The 20,872-nt window shown below is 40.0% G+C and overlaps 1 long non-coding RNA gene across 4 annotated transcripts in view; it reads left to right on the top strand.

The window, feature by feature from the left end:
* The window catches only part of LOC112823282 (uncharacterized), a 109,723-nt gene that overhangs the window by 35,741 nt on the left and 53,110 nt on the right, over window positions 1–20,872 (top strand). For all 4 annotated transcript variants that reach the window (XR_003207977.2, XR_003207979.2, XR_003207976.2 and 1 more), the window contains one exon: window positions 7,477–7,528. This is a non-coding gene — a long non-coding RNA (uncharacterized lncRNA). The remainder of the gene's footprint in view (window positions 1–7,476; window positions 7,529–20,872) is intronic.

Raw genomic sequence — 20,872 nt, 5'->3', positions numbered from 1 at the left:
ACAGAGTGGTATTATACAGTTGAATATGTGCCCACTATGACCCCACTAACCCAAAGTACAAAGATGCTTTTAAAACAAATGGAATTTGCAAATGTTAATATATTCCACATACTTTAAATGGTAGTACGACTTTACCACAAATTCCTCAGTGCAATCAAAAGAAATGTGATATTTAATGAGGAAAGGCCTTTAATGAAGCCACTGCAAGATAAGTTATTATGTAACCTGATGCTCAAATTCACAGAAAATTTTTTCAAATAAATATGATAGATTGAAATTGTTAAATAAGTCTTTTTGGATAAAGCAATTAGTGCAATGACTGGGACAGGAAACATTTGTGAATGAATGAATGGATGGATGAATGAATGAAAGCTTGTAAGAACGCTTGGGTTCTAATCTTGGCTTTGTCACAAAGTAACCAAGTGTTCTGGATAGTCAACTAACCTCTCTGGGAATTTATTAGGGGGTAAAATGTACTGAGGGTTTCAAACTTTATTTAGCCACATCACCCTTTGTTCCAGTGAAGTGTTGAGGGGTGGCTTTAGGTGGAGGTTCATGCGCATGCGCGCGTGCGGGCATCTCTGTGTGTGTGTGTGTGCGCACGCGCACGTTGTATGTCAGAGGTATATTCTTGGTTTCTTCTCATGTTCCCCTCCCCTGGTGATCTCAGAGTCACCTCCTGCCACGAGCAGAGTTTCTGAGAGCCTCTAGTCGGGGGAATCCCTGAAGTCAGGTCCCACTCTAACACTGGATGATCCTATTACTGTAAACCATTTAGCCATAGACTACTAGTTGAGGGAATGTCAAAGGAAAGACCATCTGTGGAGAAAGAAGGTGGAAAAGTGGGACATTTTGAACTGATCAAACCTGGTAGCATGTCTGAGAAGCCAGGAACAAAAGACCAGACAGCTTTTTATCCTGATTCGCTTTTAGATTAGGTTCTTCAATGACGAGAATATAAATCAGGCTAGGTCCAGAATTAAGACCTTCCAGAAAGATCCAGGGGGCAATATCACCAGCATAGCTGGGTTTTCTCAGCCCTCTCTGTTTAATTCTTTCAGCCAACACATCACAGAAAACTGTGGGCTTCAGAAAGTGGTGCCTATTAATACAAACACAGCCTGCCCTACTGATAACAGATGTGGTTATAATGGGAGCTGAGTGAACAGAAACACATTTCCCCAACTCCAAACCTCAAATACATTTTCATCATCTGTAACAGCCTGAAATGCTGGCTCAGAGCAGATGCTTTTCTTTGCTCATTTGTAGACATTGCTTCAAGCCCTACTCAGGAAAGGAGAATCTGAGGTCTCTGCGGGCCAGTATCCAGGAGATGGCCGGACTGCAGAGCCTGCCTCTCCCTTACTTATAGGAACTGCTTTGGGGCTGGTGCTACAAAGGCTTTTTTGTTTATACAAAGCTACCCTGAGATAACACTAAGTACACATTTCTCAAAGAAAGGTTCCAGAAAGCTGAGCATTGCTGAGCTGAGCCTTAACAGTCTTATGACTGATGCCTTGGCCAAAACCACCTCCATAGTGCTCAGCCACGAACTTCATCCTGTGTTAGTGCAAAACCACATTCTATCTGGAAATAGCCTTGAGGAACTCACACAATAAGAGACTGAACCCCAAAACTATACTCTCCCAGAGACAAGCCACCCACAAGTGATCACTTTGTCAGCGCTGACAGCTTTTCTGGAAAAGAGTTTGAGAAATGACCACATGAGGATGCATACTAAGTCAGCAGCAGAGGCCTGATCTGAGCTTCTGGCTCTCAATCTTGCACTTAATAAACTAGTCCAGCCCTTTCTTTGTACAAATTTACTTCTTTAGAATGTGGGGAGAAACCAGTTGTCAACAGTGTGCATTTTATAGCTAAGTTCCAAACCCCAGGACATTTCATTTTTCTCAATACAGCCTCTGTGCTGAAAGACCATGTCTCTCTGAAGAGCTCTGTAGGCTTCATTTGAGCATTTGTTGGGAAGGAATCTGATTTTCCAGTGGATCAGTATTAGCTAAAACATTTGTCATTATATATTCCCTGGAGTCCTCTATACTTGGTTGGGTGAGCTCTTGTCCTTTCTGGCAGTAGCCAGAAATCATTGTCAGGGAGCTGGTGTTACACCATTGCCATGAAGTCACCCAGGAAATTTCTTGTTCAGGCTGGAATTAAGGTCCTTGACTGGCTCACTTGAGCTTTCCCTTCCCTTTGTCCAAACTCCCAAAGTTGGAGCTTGCCAGGTAGTACTGTACCACATCTGTATCATGTCAATAAAGAGCTCTGGACACCCAGAGCGGCATCCTTTAAATATTGTGTGGTCTTGGGACGCCTGGGTGGCTCAGTCGGTTAAGCGTCTGCCTTTGGCTCAGGTCATGATCTCAGTCCCACATCGGGCTCCCTGCTCAGTGGGGAGCCTGCTTCCTCCTCTGCCTGCAGCTCCCCCTGCTTGTGCTCACTTGCTCTCTCTCTCTCTCTCTCTCTCTGACAAATGAATAAATAAAATCTTTAAATATTGTGTAGTTTGTCTAAAGGCAAGGTCTACAGTACGATCCATGTTTGGTTCTAATATATATGCTAAAACTGGAAGGAAATTGCCCAATTGATAACAGTGTCTTTCTCAGGCAGGTGAAAATCTAGATGATTGTTTTTCTTCCTTTCTCTTCTGTATTTTTCAAAATTTCTACAATGAACAGGTATTACTCTATAGCACTATTTCTATATTACCATATATTACTGTATTACTCTTACAGTGATATTGGTAATTAATATATATACATAGTACTATGTTATACAGTATTGCTCATAGAAAAAAGGGTGTGTGTGTGTGTGTGTGTGTGTGTGTTGAGTGTGATGTGGCTATGCCATAACTGACATAGACTTTGCTCTCTAGAGAGCTCAGCCTCCCAAACCTAGACTGTTTATTTCCTAGAAGACATTCTTTGCCTGTATCTACCAGTTCCTCAGAAAACTTTATCAAATTCCCACTTCATATCAATTGTGGAGACAACTTAGGAAACGTTGGCAGAATTTTCAAGCCCTCCCACTAACTAGGATAGAATGAGCAGAAAATGATGGGAGCCCTAATCAATAACTTAATTTTTAAAATTTTACTTTTATACATGCTTATCTTCATTGGTTATAAAACACTCTTATTATCAAAGAGATGACCGTGGCTGGCGCTTTGGTATATTTCTTTTTTTTTTTAATTTTTTTAAAAGATGTATTTATTTCTTTATTTGACAGAGACAGAGAGAGCAGGAACACAAGCAGGGGAGTGGGAGAAGGAGAAGCAGGCCTCCTGCCAAGCAGAGAGCCTGATGTGGCACTTGATCCCAGGACCCTGGGATCATGACCTGAGCTGAAGGCAGAGGCTTAACAACTGAGCCACCCAGGCACCCCACTTTAGTATATTTATTTTCTTCCACTGAGCTGATGCTAAAAGTTGCCCAGGATATAACTCAGGAATTCAGGCCCCAGGAGATTTCTTTTCCAGTTGTCTTTTCTAGATAGAACCTTGAATGTCACTCTTTCTCAGAACGTCAGGGGACAGCAATGGGGCTACATGATTTTGTCTTCCAATCTGCTTCTCTTTAACCCAAAAGAAAAGACATTATTTGTATAAAGCTGTCCAAAGAACTCTGGTATTGTGCCTAGATTCTGGCTGTACAAAGATCAATAAGATGGTTTTGAGACAAACTATGAACAAATAATAAAAATACAACATGCAGTGTACTTTGATAGATATACACTGAGACTGCAGCACAAGAGCATAGTTGGGGGGAAAACCTAGGAAAATCTTTCACATAATCCTTCTGGATTTCTCCAGTTGTTGAGTTCTTAAGAGTGCTGACTCCTAGAATCAGCCAATGTAGATTTAAGCCCAGTTCTGCCATTTACTTGCTATATGACAGTGAAAAAAAAAATTGCTATAGCTTTCTGAGCCAGGAAGGACTGATCCCACCTTCCTCATAGGGTTTGTAGGAGAGTGACTTGAGATTGTCAGTAAAGCTTTGGGCCCAGTGTGTGGCTCACAATGAGCATGCTAGCGGTTCTGTGGCAGGACCACCAGACTCCCCTTCCTGCAGCTCTGTCCCACCAGCTTCCTCCTCATGGATCCCAAACTGACACCACCTGGGAGAACTTGGAAGTGAAGAGGAATGCTCTGGTGACTCAGCATGGCCACCCCAAGCAGGTTAGCTGAAAGATGAAGTAGGCAGATCATAGAACTCTAACCTGTTTCCCCAACTGTGCTCAGCCAGGGTGGGAGACAGAGGCGGAGGCAGATGAGAATATGGTTTTGAACATGTCTAGGCTCTTGTGGGTTCAGGAATAGACACTCAGCCTGGGCCTGGCATTTGCCTCTGTTGTAAATTTGGCAAGAGGAGGTAATACTGTGGTTGAGTGGCACAGCAAATATTGGCATGGGCATTAGTAATGTCAATTTAACCCTTTTGTTAACCGACATCATTGCACCAGGACTCCAAACCCACTATCACCTCACTTGTTCAGATGGAAGAATATCGGGAGGAGAATGGATATTTTTTTGTGCTTCCTCTGGACACTGTATGAGACACCTTCACACAGTTTTCTTGTGGAACTGACACAGCCACCCTGTGAGGTTTGTAGGTATAATACTATCACCCCGACCATACAGAAGAGGACACTGAGCTTGCTGATACGAAGAGACTTGCCCAACGCACACAGTTAGCAATGTCTGAAATGGGGCTGAACACTTACCTAACTAACACCAAAGACTATTTTTCCTAACCCTCACACCATAGTTTGAATGATCTAGAGCAGTGCCAAGAACCAGGGAGTCCTTTAAAAAGCAGCTAAAGTACATGGCATTGACTTTGTGTACTAAAGAGAGTATATTTTATTCATAGGCAATCTCCCAGGGACTTGCTCAGAGAATTTTTTTTTCCTGCATAGAGCAGGAGAAATTTCTTCCAAGATGTAAGTTTCTTCCAAGATGTAAGTAAATCTTATTGACTCCCAACGATGCTCCCTGATAAGAAGGGTTCGGTTCAGACAGCCTATAGGACCACTCAGATCCTGTTTTGTCATGGTCTTCCGCATGCCCCACCCCACCATATCATTGAGAGCTAGGATCTTATACAGAGAGAGGATAGTTTTTGAGCTCTAAGGATGTAGGAGAAAAGGCTCTTCTTGATTCCCAACTGGGAAGAAGTTCTTTGAAACATCTGTGAACATGATTTAAAAGTAAAAATATATTCTTTTCCAGTCCTAAAAGAATTTATGGCAATTCATTTTGGTATGAGATCAACGACACATAACGGATTTTAAAATTTAAATCTGTGCTTACTTTAACTTCTTTCTTTACTTTCGCAGAGCTTTGTGTTGCTCTTGTTTACTTCTTAGTTATTGACTAACAGTAAGACATGATCATTAAGAGTCATGATCCCAGGGTCCTAGGATCGAGTCCCACGTTGGGCTCCCTGCTTGGGAGCCCGCTTCTCCCTCTGCCTCTGCCTCTTTCTCTCTGTCTTTCATGAATAAATAAATAAAATCTTAAAAAAAGTTTAAGAGTTCTGCTAGATCCTACAAGGGAAATACTTTTTAAAGCATTTTGAAACAATGGAGTCATTCCCCATAACATCCATTAGTCCATTTCAGAGCAGATGGGTTTGAGCACTTAGAAAATTCAGTCTCAAAAAAAAAAAAAAAAAAAAGGAAGAAAGAAAAAAGAAAATCCAGTCTCATGATAATGGTAAAGAGAAAGCATACCACAATACAGCTTCAAGAGCCAACAGGGAGTTAGGACAAATGGTCACCACAGCACAGGCTAGAAAACCAAGACTTTGGGGGAGGTAAAAGACTTCAAAAAGCAGCAATTGAGAGTCAATATTTTTAAAATGTCCCCATAGGAGTGTGTTTTCCAAAGCCAAAGGCTCATAGGTTAAGTATAAGTTTTAATAACTTAGGCAGCTAGCGAAGGAACTTTATTAGACTCAAAATTGGTATTAATCAGAATTTTCCATTAAATCCACTTTCTTTTCTATGCAACACTCAACATGCTTAGACATTAACTAGTTGTTAGGAGGCCTGTGTGTTTGTTATTATTTTATACCATTAAATTTGGGGCTGTGGGATTATTTTCACAATAAAATTTTAGAAGTGTATAACTGCCTGATAAAGATCCAGCCTTGCCAAAATTTGGCCTGCCGTGTTCCAGCTCCCTCCCCAGGGTGGATCTTTATTGGGATAATTTGCTATAATGACATTTTATGAGAGAGCGAGTTTTCATGAGACATAATTTTGGAAATAGGCAGGGATAGCCAGATGTTGTGCTTTATCTTTTGAGTTCCTAAATCATGTTTTAATTCTACTTGATTCTCATAGTTATTAAGTAACCCTGAAAAAAGTGCCAGAGTTTTCTTCCGTGTTTCATAAATCGTAGACAAATGCCAAATACCCTAAACAAAAGTTAGATAGACGGGCAGGCACAGGAAAAACAAAACAAAACAAAACAAAACAAAAAACCCCAAGGGAACCAAAAGACGATGTGAGCAGAGCAGATTTTTCTAAAACCCTTTTTTATAAGCAGGTGTGGGGGCCAGGAAGGGCTCCCATTTTTTACTATAATGTATTCTTTGTCTATAAAGCTGTCTCTAGCCGTGATGAGTCTGAATGGATCCATCCACACATCCCAATCCTATATTTTTTGTGACAAAGGGATATGTTTTGCAAGGTGGCTGCCTGAAACCAAGATGGAGGAGGGGAAGGGGAAGGGAAAGGTGCAGAATTTGAAGTCCCAGGACAGGAAAACAAGAGCCACACATCTTCTTGACCTTGACCATTTGACTTAACAAGATGCACAGTGGCCAGAATAACTCTAGTCCTTGATGCCCCTGTGACATATTATTCAGTTTATAGATAATGTGAGAGAAAGGCCATGAGGTCTGAACAAGCATCCGCTTTTCTGTGTCCTGAAAAGTCCTGACAATTTGCATTTTGTAGTCATGGGCAGGGTGGTTAGAAAGAAAACATGCATTAAAAGTGCAAAGGGGGGGCACCTGGGGGACTCAGTTGGTTAAGCGTCCAACTCTTGATTTCGGCTCTGGTCATGATCTCGGGGTCCTGAGATTGAGCTCCACATCAGGCTCCATGCTTAAGTCTGCTTAAGATTCTCTCTCTCTCTCTCTCTCCCTCTCTCCCTGCCCCTCCCCTTGGCCCTCCCCCCACACACCTTGGACAAGCTTCTTTAACCTTTGTGCCTTAGTTTCTGCATCTGTAAAATGGGGATCTTAACACTGCCTGCCTCACAGAGTTCTTTAAAGATTAAATTAAGTGAGATATGTAAAGTGCTGTCTATAGGTGGCATTATGCATGAGTTATTATTTACTGAATACCTAATAGGTGCCAGACACTGTGTTAGATGCTTTTGTATAAAGTTTTATTTAATCTTTATAACAAACTTAGAAAGCAAGTCATATCATTTCCATTTTGCAGATGCAGACATCAAGGCTCAGAGAAGTCAAGGACATCATTCAAATGTGCACAGGTAAGTGGCCCAAATAAAAGGCATCAAATCCAGGTATTTCTGCTCCAGCATTATATCAAACACCATTGGTGCCCCCAGCTCACTTTAGCTGCTATTTGATAAACACCTACTTAATAGTCTGGACTATTACATTTTTAATCAATTTTATTGATTAGAGAATTATGTGTCTCTCCATCATCATTTGCCTAACTCATTAAAATTAATAGACAGCATTAGATAAATGTGTTTGACACCTGAAATTGAGTCACTCTGGGAGAAAGCCCCATGTATTACAGATTTGGGTGCAACTGGAGGGAAAAAGAACAGTCGCTCCTTCCTTCCTTCCCTCCCTCACCAGACAGGAAGGGCCAGCAAACATACAGCTGCCTCTCAACAAAGTGACAAAGCCCAGGGCAGCCTTTTTTCCTGAGCTGGGGAGCATCTGCTAGCTCAATTACCGGGCAGTCACTCTCACATGGGGCTATGCTTTGGGGGCCCCAAAGCACTCAGAAATTTGGGAACAGGGCTTTCCGCACCAAGAGCACTCAAGCAGGAAGCAGCCCTTCCTGACAGGCTGCCCTGCTCAGCTTCCTGGTATAGAAGAAGGAGAAGGAAGAAAAGGCAACAGAAAGACACCGATTAGAAACAAAACAAAACAAAACAACAAGTGACAGTGTTAAAATAGCACAATCATTTAAAATTTGAGTTTATAAGGACTGTTGTAGTCCTCGTTGACATTTACCCTTTTGATTTGCCAAATATTGGCAAAGTCCTTTGGAAGCTTCTCTAGGTTCCTTCTGGTTGTCAAGGCGTGGGGGTGTGGGGCAAGAGATTTGGAGGTGTGGGGGAAAAGAGCATGGGTACTGCTGGAGCCCAGAAAGGTAATATCTAGAAAACCCAACAGACAGGACACCATGATGCCACCCTCAGAGAGAGGCTTGCAAGGTCTTGGTGTCTGTGGGGCTTGGACTGGGCATGGCCAGAGAAACAACATAGTTCATTGGTGCATCCAGAGATGAGCTTGTGACCTTACTACATAGGCCTCTGTGACCTAACCAAAGATACTAATTAAAGCATTACTTTAACACATCCAAACTGGTTTTAAGATGAAATTAATGGATAGGCTATCCATTACAGGGACTAACTTACACTGTTGGAGAATGCTCCTAGAAAATTTCTTTTTACATGTGCCCTCTTTGAAGCAAATACAGTGTATACACATTTGGATGCATAGAATTGATTAGCTAATTTTTCATGTTACAAAGATTTCTCCTTTTCACTAAAATTATCTTCTTGTCTTCTCTTAAATGGCAGGCTCTTTAAAAAATATGTGCATCTTTCTAGGTATACAACTACCAATGCTCCTTGCTTTGCCCCAGTGATTCCCAAATGAGAATTCTACATGGCTACATGAGAATCAACTGGGTGTTAATAAAAAAACAGATTCCTGAGTCCTTTCCCTAACCTATCTCTGGACATGGGGCTGGGGAATCTGTATTTTTAACAAGTGCTCCAGGTGATTCAGATGTGCAGGTAGAGTTGGAAACCACCTCTCACATAATAAATTTCTAAAATGTTGCACAATCTGAGTTTGGGGCTAAAAAGAAAAAGGCAAACAAATAAGCTGTAGAATCCCTCTTCATTTTACTTTAATTTAAAAAAATTTTACCAAATCATGAAATATTTGAAACATATGGAAGAGTATAAAACATAATGAGAGACATTTATCTATCCACCAACTCCATTTTTCATTCATTTCATTGACTTGCTTCCCTAACAATGGTGTATTGGTAAGTCAACTAACTCTCTGTTCTTGGTTTATTTCCATCATAGCACTTAAGTGGCTTGATATTATTTTATAAATTTGTTTGCTCAATGTGATTATTTTTAGACATCAGATTCATTTCCCATCAGATTAATGATCCAAGAGAGCAGGAAACATATCCATCTTATTCATTCACCATTGTATTCTCAGCATCTAGCACAGTTCCTGGCACACAGTAGGTGCTATCTATTGATTAACTATCTGTTGAATGAATGAATAAGAATTTGTCCTTCCCAAATGACTCTTATCCTAAAATGCCCATTTATAAAACAACGATAATAATATAGAGTTTGTTTTAATGTTCTTACTTGGGAAAATTCAAGAGACCCCAAAGTTACAAACTATTTCTAGTTTGTTGAGTGCTTTCATCATAAAGGGTGTTGAATTTTGCCAAATGCCTTTTCTGCATTAACTGAGATGATCATATGGGGTTTTTTCTTCATTCTGTTGGTGGAGCATATTACATTGATTGATTTCCATATGTTGAACTATCCTTGCATTCCAACAAACTAGGGATCAAGGAAAATATCTCAACATAATAAAAGTCAAATATGAAAACCCACGATGAACATCATACTTATTGGTGAAAGACTAAAAGCTTTTCCTGTAAAATCAGGAACAAAGCAAGCATGTCTCCTTTCACCAGTTCTATTCAACACGGTACCGAAAATTCTAGCCAGAGCAATTAGGCAAGAAAATATCATAAAAGGCATCCAAACTGAAAAAGAAGTAAAAGCATCTCTATTCACAGTTGATATCTTGTGTAAAACACTAAATATGCCACAAAAAAACTGTTAGAAATAATGAATTTAATTAAAATGAATTTAGCAAAGTAGCAGGATACAAAGTCAACAAACAAAAATCAGTTGCATTTCTATATATGAACAATGAGTAATCTGAAAAGGATTATAAAAATCATTTCATTTACAATAGCATCAAAAAGAATAAAATCTTAGGAATGAATTTAACCAAGAAGGTGAAAGACTTGTACAGTGAAAACTACAAAGCAATGCTAAAAGAAATGTAAAAAGACATAAATAAATATTTGGAGACACATCCATGATCATGGATTGGAAGACTTAATATTGTGAAAATGTCAATATGACCCAAAGTAATCTATAGATTCAATATAATTTCTATCAAAATACCAATCATGTTTCTGCAGAAATAGAAAAACACATCCTAAAGTTCATATAGACTCTCAAAAGACCCTGAGTGGAGCACTTGGGTGGCTAACTTAAAAATATATTTTTTGGGACTGAGCTTAGTGGCTCAGTCAGTTAAGCATCCAACTCTTGATTTCAGCTCAGGTCATGATCTCAGGGTCATGAGATGGAGCACAGCATCAGCCTCTGCACTGGGCGTGGAGTCTCCTTAAAATTCTCTCTCCCCACTGGGTGATGGACATTAAGAAGGGCATGTGATGTAATGAGCACTGGGAATTTTATAAGACTGTTGAATCACAGGCCTGTACCTCTGAAACCAGTAATACATTATATGTTAATTAATTGAATTTAAATTCTAAAATGTTTTTAAAAAATTCTCTCTCCCTCTCCCCCTCCCCCACTCTCTCTCTCTAAAAAAAAAAGAAAAGAAAAAAGGCCCTGAATAGCCAAAACTGTCTTGAAAAAGGACAAAACTGAAGGACACACTTCCTGATTTCAAAACTTACTACAAAGCTACAGTAATCAAAACACTGATATTGGCAGAAAGACAGACATATAGACCAATGAAATAAAATAGAGAACCAGAACAAATCTCAGATAGATGGTCAAATGATTTTTGACAAGGGTGCCAAGACCATTCAATGGGGAAAAGATGGTCTTTTCAATAAATAGTTCTGGGAAAACTGTATATCCACAAGCAAAAGAATGAGGTTGAACCTTTACCTTATATCACATGCAAAAATTAACTCAAAATGGATCAAGGACCTAAATGTAAGATCTAAAACAATAAAACTCTTAGAATAAAGCATAGGAAAAAACTTCACCACATTGGATTTAGTTTATTGGATATTACACTAAGAGCATAGGTAACAAAAGAAAAAATAGACAAATTGGGCTTCATGAAAATTAAAATTTTTGTGCATCAAAAGACACTGTCAACAGAGTAAATAAAAAGGCAATCCACCGCGGGGGGAGGGGGGAAAGGCAATCCACTAAATGGGAGAAAATCTTTGTAAATTACACCCCTGATATGAAAAATATCTAAAGAACTAAAACTCAACAACAAACAACCCAATTCAGAAATGGGCAAAGGGCTTGAATAAACATTTCTCCAAAGAAAATGTATGAATGGCCAGTAAGCACATGAAGAGATGCTCAATATCACTAATAATTAGGCTCCTGATGCAGGGCTCAAACTCAAGACCCTGAGATCATGACCTGAACTGAAATCAAGAGTCAGTAGCTCAACTGACTGAGCCACTAAGCTCAGTCCCAAAAAATATATTTTTAAGTTAGCACACTAAAAAGGTTAACAATTCTCCCAACCCCCACCTCCAGGCTCTACTACTTGAAGTCAGCATGGCTTTGGGCCTCTTTGAGCTGACTCCTACTTATATTTACTGACAGAAAAATAGTGCCTACCTGAGATTGCCAAATAATTAAGTGAAGCAATCTACATGAAAGCACTGTGAGAGCTGTAAAGTATTATGAAAAGCAGAGGTGTCATTAAATCTATTTCTGTAGGATGTAATGAGTTCATTCTTTCAATTGAAATTTTTATGGAATTTGGAAGCTGTTCTTATAAACAGACAAGGGATTCAAAATTTACACATTAAAACAAATATTTATTATCCCTTTCAAACTGGTAATCTTGAGAAACTATACATTTATTCTGACATTGCTATGTTTGCTTGAAATATCTTTCAGTTATTGTTCACGTTTCTCCTTTTTAAATTTATTAATATTTTACTTAAATGAACACACTTATTTAAATTTGATATATAAACTTACGTTTATAAGGCCCAAATTTATATATCAAAATACAATGTTTTTACATACTTGCTTAGAAAACAAGAAACTCTAATAAATAAGAGCTAGAAATAACTATATAATTCCTATAATAATACAAATGCTTTCCTGATCTAACCAATCTCAGTGAATTAAAGTTACTGTAATTTTATATTAGCCACTCATACCTAAAATCCCATTAAAGTTGAATATTTCATTACAATATATATCCCATTACTTTGCTTATCCTCAGTGGTAGCAAATCATTACAAATCACCATTTTTGAATGCGAATTTGATTTCTTAATGATGAGGTCATTGGGAGCCAAGTCTGATGGCTCAGTGAAGGCAGTGATCAGTCTGGATAATACTTTTCTTTTTTTCAAGACTGAAGTGTTACTACTAAGTAATAATTAATTTTTTCTTTAATATGTCAAAATTTGTGTGTTTAAATGAGAGTTGCCCTACAAAGAAGTCCCTGGCCTGAGCAGCTTATCAACTTGTGATATGAAAACTGATTGAGAAAATAATAAGGTATTATTTCCCAGCCATGACTGAGAAGCATGTTTTGCTCCCCCTTTCTTACCCCAACCCATTCCCTAGAACATGGTTTTTTGGTCACTATTGGCATTTGGAACCAGGTAATGCTTTGCTGTTAGGACTATTTGTGTGCACTGTGGGATGTGTAGCAGCATCCTTGACCACTACCCACTAGATGTCAGTGCCAAATGTACTCTGGAGGGCAAAATCGCCCCTGGTTTAGAACCACTGCTCAAGATGGTAGCCAGAGCTTTGTGTCCTATAGGTTTGGGCTTCTCTTGCTTCAAGGGATAGGTTTTTTACTATCAAAAGTAGTCCAGGCCAAAAATCTCAAATACAAATGCTTCCAGGAGCAGGTAGATCATTCGTATTAGTGAGGTGGACCAGATGTAAAAAAAAAAAAAAAAAATTCAATACAGATACAAGTACCGGAAATATTTCTCTCTCTTTACCATAAGATAAGAAATAAAACAAGTATGATTAATAATGCCAATGAATGGTCAACCCCAACACTAAGGAGCAATAGGGATTGGTGAAGACTCTAGTGAATTGTAGAGCTTGTGCCCCATCTAAATGGAGTCAGCCAGTGTTTAGCTTTAGCTAGTCACTGTCATGTAGGCATGTGGTCAAATGTTTCAGAACTTTCAATTATGGAGGAAAAAAGCCAGAAATTAAGATTTTCTTTTTTAACAAATAATCCAATTAAGATATGGGCAGAAGACATTTTTTCCAAAGAAGACAACCAGATGGCTAACAGATGCATGAAAAGATGCTCAACATCATTCATCATCAGGGAAATGCAAATCAAAACCACAATGAGATACCACCTCACACCTGTCAGAATGGCTAAAATTAACAACATAGGAAACAGATGTTGGCCAGGATGCAGAGAAAGAGGAACTCTCTTACGCAGTTGGTGGGAAGGCAAACTTGTACAGCCATTCTGGAAAACAGTATGGAGGTTCTTCAAAAAGTTGAAAAGAGAACTACCCTATGACCCAGCAGTTGCACTACTAGGTATTTAACCAAAGGATGCAAAGATACAGATTTGAAGGGGTACATGTACCCTGATGTTTATAGCAGCATTATCAACATTATCAACATAGCATTATCATTGATAGCATTATTAACAATAGCCAAACTATGGAAAGAGCCCAAGTGTCCATCGACTGATGAGTGAATAAAGAAGATGTGGTATGTGTATATATATATATATATACACATATATATATATATATGTGTGTGTGTGGGTGTGTGGTGTATGTATATATAGATAGATATATAGATATATGGAATATTACTCAGCCATCAAAAAGAATGAAATCTTGCCATTTGCAAAGATGTGGATGGAACTACAGTGTATTATACTAAGCAAAATAAGTCACTCAGAGGAAGACAAATACCATATGGTTTCACTCACATGTGGAATTTAGGAAACAAAACAGACGACTATATGGGAAGAGAGGAAAAAGAGAGATGGAAGCAAACCATAAAAGACTCTTAATGATAAAGATTTTCTTTTTGATTGTGAAACCTTCCAAATTTTCTCACATCATCAATTAACTCAAAACATGTAAAACCTCGAATGTGAATCTTGTGCCTGAGCATCAGTCTCAGATATGCTACCCCGGTCAGAAGCGTAGAACTGGATTGCTCTGAGGGAAGGGGACAGTAGCTGTGAGAAAAGGAAGCAAATAGTCTGGCTCCCAGAAGTACTTGACCCTTGATTCTGGAAAAGTATGCTCTCACATAGCATCTTAACAGTAGTAGGATCTCCGCCAGGTTGTCTATATGATGCCTGGGGACTAGACGCTTCTATGTGGTCAAGTTTGATGCAGATGGTGCAGATGCCATGAGCACTGACCTTCAAATGGGCAAAGCCAGCTTGGCTAATGAGCATCTTGATGTCAGTGATGACCAGGATGGACTCAAGACCAGAGACCCTTTCTCAACTTTCCTAAGTCCCATGAGCCTCAGTGTTCTAGTAATATCTTAACAGAGAGGTGGGGATCCCTCCCTCTGCAATCCCCACCCCTCACTTCCACCACATGACTGAGATTGGATTTCCCACGTAACCTGCTGTCATACTGTCTGTAAATTGCTTTAAAACAATTTAGCACAGACAGCATGCATTAGTTTTATTCTAAACCCTAGGAGCAGTTAGCTGGCATTTGAAATATCTGAACCAGAATATAAACTCTGCAATAGTTTGTTAGCATTTGAAAGACTCCAATTAGAAACCCACACTCCCATGGTCTTTGTCTCAGAACCCTAGAGGCTTGTTAATTGGCAAAATGGATGTTGGAAATGATTATTCATTGGAGAAGTGAATGGTGAACAGAATGTGTGGACCAGCTAGAAATCTGTACAGGTACACCTGCCCTTGCACAAACAAGGACTGAGGATCAAGGGAGCCCAGTAGTCTGTACCTACACCCTTCAATATGGCACTGGTCCTGTAATGCTTTTTGGAGACCATGCAGGTTAGCTGACTCTGGCCATAAAATACTGTCACATCCACATTTGGTGAAACTTTCAAACAAGATGCTTTCAAAGATCTTAAAAATCAGAAATCTGGGATTTCACCCTGCAAAATAACTTCACGACTGTTTTTGTACCTGCTTGGTAATAAATGTATGTGTGGCAGAATCCAGCCTGAAACTCACATTAATTGTAAAGAGAGGGTGTGGTTATGGCTGCCACCTATCTGAACTATTTGAAGGCTGAAATTGCTACCAGTAAGAACCAGTACTTGTGAATATCCAAACTGGCTTAGGTCAGTTCATCATGCCTGCCAACCCTAATGGGATGGATAATGAGTCCAATTTCATTTGATCTTGAAAATTAAGAGTATGATGCTTCCTTCTATAGAGTCAGGGAACAATGCATAACTATTACACACTTATTCCATCAATACTGCCAATGCCAACATTTGGAGGCCCTCTTTTATAACCACTGTTAGTGAAAGTCAGTCTTCCTAATTGTTACACCTGACATGTTAGAACCATACTTCGTTGGAATTGTGTCTGTAATCTCAGCAAAAGAAGCTGAGGTTCCTGCCCAGGAGGGATGGGAGAGTAGTCTCACAGGGACTTTTTATTGGGTTTATGTGTTTTATTTGGTTTCCATATTTTGCCTTGAAATCTTGTCCATTCATTTCTATTCAACCAACAGATATGAAGCACCTATTATGGGTTAGTCCTCTATTAGGCCATGTAAAGATCACCAATATGAATTAAATGTAAATCCTGAAACAACTACTTTTATAACTTGGTGAAAAAGAAAGAAATATGTGCAAATGTCAGTCAATAATGCAAACTAGAATATGACAATTTAAAAGTAGAGAGATAGAGGCACCTATCTGGTGCCTGGGTGGCTCAGTTCGTTAAGCGTCAGACTCTTGATTTAGGCTCAGGTCATGATCTTAGAGTCGTGAGATTGAGCCCCGTTTCAGTTCTGCACTGGGCGTGGAGCCTGCTTAAGACTCTCTCCCTCTCCCTCTGTTCCTCCTCTCCCTGCGCTCTTGTGCACTCTCTCCCTCTAATAAAAAAAAGAGAGAGAGAAAGGGATAAATATCACGCTGGAAGCTCTTACTGCGGGGATAATCAGGCTTCAGAGAAGAAAATGAGGTGAGTCTTAAAGAACGAAAAGGGACTTGACAGAGGATGAGGAAGCTGTTTTGTGTCTGTGGAAAGTCCCAGAGACAGGAAAGTCCTAAATTGTACAGGGAAGAGTAGGTAGAAGGACACAGCAGAAGGCAAGACCAAAAAGGAATGTGGAACCAAATCCTCCCCATATCTAGTGGTGCAGTCTGCCCCTGGCCTGAGGCCCTCTGCCACATGGACTGCCGGGGAATTTGATCACGCCCTCTGCCAGCTCATCAGCTACGTGGCAACCATCTGCAGGAAGGGGTGTCTTTTCTTCCTTTGATTTTTATTTTTATTATTATTACTTTTACAAAGCATAAAGTATTTTACCGTGCGAGTTGTTAAAACAAAATGGTTAATTAGGTATACAAAAATCCTTTGATACCTCTGAGCTAAATAAAAGCACAGCGCACAGCATTTCTGGAAGCCAATATAGTGATATGTATCAAAAGTCTTTAAAATGGTTTTTAGGGCTATCTTTTCTAATTTGCACAAAGACCCCCTATGGGTTAGTGGAAACTCACTCTTGATAGTCTTGAATGTCACGCCCCACCCCCCACCCCCAGGGAGTCTGGGCTTTCTTCTATAGGCAGTGAGAAGCCCTTGAGGATTTTGGGGAAGGATTTGAAAGGTCTTTGAAAAACAACGTGAATAATGAGACTAATAACAAGATGGATATTAAGCATACTTTTCATTGGGGCTCACTCTGTTTCAGGTACATTCTTGGATATTCACAAAGGCCTCTGAAGAGATATTTCTCTAACATGTGAGCAAACGAATCACACAACAGATGAATTTTTTAAGATCCCACGCCAGGTACAAATCTAAAAGCCTGACTCTAGACACTCAGCCTAGAACCTTAACTCCCTGGTTTTTATTACACTGGATCTCTATAAGGATCTCTAGTGTGGTATCCAGTGGAGTGTTTGAATGAAAGTATAAAATAAAACTGAAAAACACACACGTATATAATCTAAGAGTAAAAAATTCATGTTTCTCCTTTTTTTTTTTAGACATTCTTCATTTTTCCATTTATAACTAAAATCTCTTTAGAACTTCTACTAAGATAAAGCTAAGACTCTACAGTGTCGGTAGGTATTTTACCCAAATCAGTTCAAGATCGTGAGCAAAAATGTCAACCAACTTTCACCTGTGCAAATTCTGACATATTTCCACGTGTCTCTGTGTTAAATAATACAGCGTTGACCCAGCAGTCACTGGGTTGTTAGTCATTAGCAGCTCCAGCCTGAAGGCTATAGGCCCCCAGGAAGGAGCAGTGTCGGGTACAGACCAAATTTCCACTCCAGGGAACACAAGAAGGAATGCAAATTCCAACGAGGGACCTTTTCCAGGAGGGAGCTCTCCCCACCGACTGGTGTGTGGCTTTCCCACCTGGTGTTCTGGGATTTCTGCACAGATGAAGACCAGGCCTCCAGGTGCAGGGCATGGGGGCAGGGTGGGGGAGGCACTAAAAGGAAATATTGGAATCATCCAATAGGGTTTCTCTAACCCACACACATCTTATTTACAGAAAAGAAAATTGAGGCCCAGAGAGTTTAGGTGATGCTTCAAGTTACTAGGTTCCTGATTTCCAGCCAACTGCTTTCTTACCACACTATTCAGCCTCATGAAATACGTATCGTTCTATCTTGCTTGTGCAATAGAATAGTCATTATTTATTTTTTCAATTATCATCCTCTCCTCTGGAGGTGCTTTTTTGTTAGCACTTGTAATAATTGAAATCTCTGTCACCTAACATACAGTTCACCATTTTGAAGTGTATACTTCAGTGGTTTTCAGTAGATTCACTATGTTGTGCAGCTACTACCACTTTCTAATTCCAGAACATTTTCATCACCCAAAAAGAACCCCTGTACCACTTCACAATTACTCCCTGTTCTCCCCTTCCCCCAGGCCCTGGCAACCACTCCCCCACTTCTTGTCTCTATGGATTTGCCTCTTCTGGACATTTCATATCAATGGACTCATACGATATGCAGCCTTCTACGTCTGGCTCCTTTCCACAGCACAGTGCTCTCAAGGTTCATCCATACCATAGTTCCTTGTTCCTTGGTACGGCTACAGAAATGGGCTTTACAAAGTGGGTATTAGACTGACAGGTAAGTAAAAGTCTTTCCCTTTGAAGATTTTTCTTAGAGTTAGCACTGGTATATCTCACCTGGGGAACATGCAGCCCTTTTCTAGAAGGCAATTTCATTGTGCACAACTCAATGGACCCAATTTTCTCCCTCTCTATACACACCCTTCTTCTTCTATTCAGCTTCAGAAGCTTCATAACAGGGGCAGGCTCTCAGACTCAGCCGGAATATTATCACCATCTTGTCCAGTCTTGAGTAAGAAGAGATGCAATCAGACAAGTGGCTGTCTTGGAATTAATTCCTTTGCTTAAATATAAGATGTCACAGAGGAGAAATTCTGTTAGACATTCTGCTCATGGCAACTGAACATAGCCCAGGATTACTAAGCTCACTCTTCTTGGGGACTGTTCACTTGTTCACCGAGCAGCATACCCTGCCACATAGCCAGCTCAGGATCAGAGCTAAACCAGATCCATTTAAGCTACAGCGAAATATAATTCACTGTGCTGTTTCAGAGCTCGGCAGGAGGGTCGAGGGGGCGGGTGAGGTGGAGAGGATGGGCTGCCATTGCTCTTTTGTGGCAGGAAGTTGCTGTGATTTCCTTGTATTATAAAATAATCTCCCAAACGTGAAGGTTCTGTAACCGGGAAATCAGTGGTCCCTTTGGCGCCATCATAGATGTAGTTATTATCCATCACAGTCTAAAAGGGGAAGATGATTTTCTTTTTTAAAGCCCAAATCTCTTTTAACAGGTTGTATTGGACATTCCAAATGTTTGCACTTTGTGATTTTCTTTTTTTACATTTGTTACTTTCTAAAAATTCCTTTGCTAGCTGATTTTCCAAGTTCTTCCTTGGAATAGATTAAATGCTCAGAAACGAGGAGGTTTTTTCCTCATCCAAGTTCATGGATAATTTGTCATGTTTTCTTAGAGAGTTTAGATAGAATTTAATGGTGAGTGTTGGAATGCTTGAGGTAGGGAAGAAGGAGATGAGCTAACGGTAGTCACTGCTTGAGAGCAGGACACAATCAGGGAGAGCTCAGCATCATCTTTATCTAACACATGAAGTTCTACTGGTGATTCTTAGATGAACACGGACTAAGAAAAGCATGTCACATGGCATTATTTGGCTTCAAGAACTCATTGTCAGGAGATCAACAAGAATGAGCACTCCAGGGGCGCCTGGGTGGCTCAGATGGTTGGGCGTCTGCCTTCGGCTCAGGTCATGATCCCAGGGTCCTGGGATCGAGTCCCGCATCGGGCTCCCTGCTCCTTGGGAGCCTGCTTCTCCCTCTGCCTCTCTCTCTCTCTCTCTCTCTCTCTCTCTCTCTCTGTCTCTCATGAATAAATAAATAAAATCTTTAAAAAAAAAAAAAAAGAATGAGCACTCCATGCCACCCACTCTGCCGGCACATGTTTGGCTGACACTGCAATGTGCCTTTCCTGTTCTCTCTTACCTATCACAGTTGTTAACCACTCAATTTCTCAGCCTCCTCTGCACCTCAGAAAGGCCATGTGACACAGTTACATAGAGAGGAAACTTTTGCTTTTCCGATGAGAGGAGTAAATGTTGCCACTGTGACCCGCTTTTCCCTTTCTTCCTCTGAAAGTGGTGTGATACCTGGAGCTACAGCAGCCTTTTTGGGCAGTCATCTTGCTCTGATAAGGAAAGGTCAAGAGAATTGCTGAGATGTTAGCCCTGACATCCCATCATTGAGCTGATGATTCAACATGGCCTACTTCTAGCCTTCAAACTGATTAAAGAACTCTAAGCCCCTATTTGTTGAAGTCCCTTTTAGCATGATTTTCCCTACTTGAATGCACTGCTAATATCAACAATTTATGGAAAGAATGTTATTACATGCCTGTCTTCTGCCTTACTAATGTTTAAGAGCAAACATTTCTTTTACCTTAATATTCACCATTTCCCTTTTTCTCTGTCCTGTGTATTTCAGTATTGTCTAAAGGGAAATTATTATTGTTTTTATTATTTTGTTCCATTTCATTTATTTTCACAGAAACTTAATAGAGGTGTAAGTTTGAAATTGGGGAAGAGGGACAGGGAGATTTACAAAACCCATTTTGAAAGACATATATTCATGAGTGAGTTTCATTTTCACAATCGAACCTGTGTTGCTCCATTGAGACACAAACGTTTTCTGGGACAGTTGGAGTCCACACGTGGTAGAACAGGTTGGTGTGGAAGAAGGGCAAAGGGAAACTGTGACCGTGACTGCAAGTGCAAAGCTGGCTGACGTTAGGTCTGTTTGTGCATGAAGACAATTCTTTTAGAAACCCATA

The sequence above is a fragment of the Callorhinus ursinus genome, unplaced genomic scaffold, assembly GCF_003265705.2.
Source record: "Callorhinus ursinus isolate GAN/ISIS: 27379988/994484 unplaced genomic scaffold, GSC_fseal_2.0 scaffold5, whole genome shotgun sequence".
In the NCBI taxonomy this organism is placed as follows: domain Eukaryota; kingdom Metazoa; phylum Chordata; class Mammalia; order Carnivora; family Otariidae; genus Callorhinus; species Callorhinus ursinus.
Note: the sequence above shows the minus strand (reverse complement) of the source record. Positions and strands in the feature narration are given on the sequence as shown.